Source organism: Orycteropus afer, unplaced genomic scaffold, assembly GCF_000298275.1.
Source record: "Orycteropus afer afer isolate SDZICR_OR568_19922 unplaced genomic scaffold, OryAfe1.0 scaffold00520, whole genome shotgun sequence".
NCBI lineage: Eukaryota > Metazoa > Chordata > Mammalia > Tubulidentata > Orycteropodidae > Orycteropus > Orycteropus afer.
In genome coordinates, this window is record NW_006922107.1 from 1,432,722 (window position 1) to 1,435,371 (window position 2,650).

Consider the following 2,650-nt stretch of genomic DNA (forward strand, 5'->3'; position numbering starts at 1 on the left):
CTTGAGAAGGACTATAGGGGAGGTTTATCACTTAGTCTTTAAAATCAATCAAGTCAACTGCAATCTCATATACATTTTATGCTCTTTTTGGTTCAGCATTTATTTTGAGTGCATTGAGACTCTTTTTACAAGTATGATATATCATTCACATATTAAATGCATATGTAAAGATTTGATATGTCACAGCTTCAGACTAGTGCATTGACTATACAAATAAACAGCCTAAATATCTCTCATTAAGTCTGATGCTGAGTTTTATGGCAGTTTCATAGTCTGACATTCCAGAATTGCTAATAGAAACAAGTAAAATGAATTTTGAGGTAAAAATTTGTGAAGAATACACATTAAGATTTACATAACAGACTATTCACAATTATTTCCTTTTTTATATCCAAATCTTAGTTAGATGTGGGTGAATCCTATGGCAAGGCCATGACAGCTGAATGAGCAAACAATTATCTTGTCTGTCTAGACTAAGGAAAGAGTTATAGGAAACAGGACAGTGACAGATCAAGTGAGTGATCAGACATCATAGTAGCCTGACTTGGTAGGCATATCCCATGAAGAAGAAGGAAAATTTAAGTATGAGCTTTTAGAAATTTTCTTATGAGCAATACATCTAGAGGCCTAAAATGACCACTTGTCTACACCAAATATTGTATTGACCTGCTATAGTAGACACCATCGACACTCTAGGATTTACACCCTGTTTCTAAGTGCTCTGATTTTTAGGTGGTTATATATTCTTTCCTTTATCCCTTCTTTCCTTTCTTTTTTTCTTATTACCTTTCCTCTCCTTCTTCTTCCTGTTCTTTTTCTTCTCTCTCTCTTTTCCCCTCCTCCCAGTCCTCTTCTTCATTTTTCTTTTTCTTAATGGACAGAGTCTCTTATGATTGAATACATGTAACACTGGCTGCTTTAAAACTCTAAGTAGCACAAGTACTTCACAATTGGGAAACAAATGGAAAAAGAATCAATATGATTAAAGAATCCATAATGGAATTATGTGCTAGAATTCTTGCCTTCCATACAAGTAACCCAGATTCAGTTTACATTCAATGCACTTTCTACACAGCCACCACCCTTTTGTTAGTGGAAGTTTGAGTGCAGCTAAGATGCTAAATAGATTTCAGTGGGACTTACAGACTAAGCTTGAGTAGGAAGAAAGGCCTGGACACCTACTTTCAAAACTCAGCCAATAAAGACCCTATGGATCACAGTCAGATCTTCAACTGATCATGAAGATGGCACAGAACTGGGCAACATTTTATTCCATTGTGCATTCGGTCACCATGAGTTGGGGCCAAATCTATGACAGATAACAATAGTACAGCGAGAAATGGTCTATCCTCTTTTTCAATACCATCTATGACCCAAGCAGGAGAAGCCCTGTGGCAAACAGACTTTTTTGAGTGGTCTTCCTTACCTTTACCTCCTGGAATCCAAACACTTGTGTAATCCTTGTCCTTGAATATGAGCAGGACTGTGACTTCCTTCTAACAAGCAGAATGTTGCAAAGATGATGGAAAGTATGTGATTGTATGAACATAATTAAGTAATTATATTACATTACATTGTAGCACCCTTTTTTCTAGACTTTGTCTCTTGTTTTTTGCTTTGAGGAAGTAAACAGTCATGTTAAGGAATGACACATGGAAAAAACTATGACTGTCTACCAGAAATGAAGTCTACAAACCAAACCAAACCAAACCGACTGCCACTGAGTGGATGTTGACAGTGTACAAGGACTAACAAACAACAGCCAACAAGAAAACAAGGCCCTCAGTTCTACAACTGCAAAGATTTGAATTCTCCAACAAACTGAGTGAGCTCAGAAGCATATCCTTCTTTAGTAGATCTTTATATGAGACTGCAGCTGTACTTCACACCTTGAATGCAGTATTGGAAGGCCCCAAAGCAGAGGACACAGCTAACCTGTGCAAGGGCTCCTAACCTACAGAAATGGTGCCATAATAAATATGTTATGTTTTACACTGCTAAGTAATATTGATATACAGCAATAGCTAACCACACAGATTCCTCCCCTGGGATCCATGCTTTAGAGAGCCCTGCATACCATGCACACACAAACACATACATAAGCACATATCCTCAGATAGCCATATTAGAGGACACATATGTGCCTCTGTCACTCAAGATCTGGTGTTTTATGCTGGCATAAAATTACCTGTAAATCTTAACTTCTTCGCATATGCACCTAGGTGCCATGAAGGTTTTTAGAATTGTGCCAAAATCAGAGATGGGCCCTACATCAGGGTGTGGGAAGAAATTGAAGAACATACATGGTTAAGAAAAAAGACAAAATAATTAAGCAGCTCAATACTTATTCCTGAATAGTATGAGTGCCTTAGATATTGCATAATAATGCATCATTTCCCAATAGTTCCCAGCAGTGTCAAACATGCATTTTCTTACTTCTGTTGTTATTCTAATTAGTGGTTCCAGAGGTATCACAAATTAGTAAGGTAGTCACAAAAGTTGCACATAGCAGCTGAGGAATATTTTGTAATATCAATTAATTGATATTATTCCTAAATTTATCTGTACATAATATCTGGTAACTATCTGAACATTGATTACTAGACCTGAAAATTGTTTTATTTTTATAGAAGTCTTCAATCACACTTAA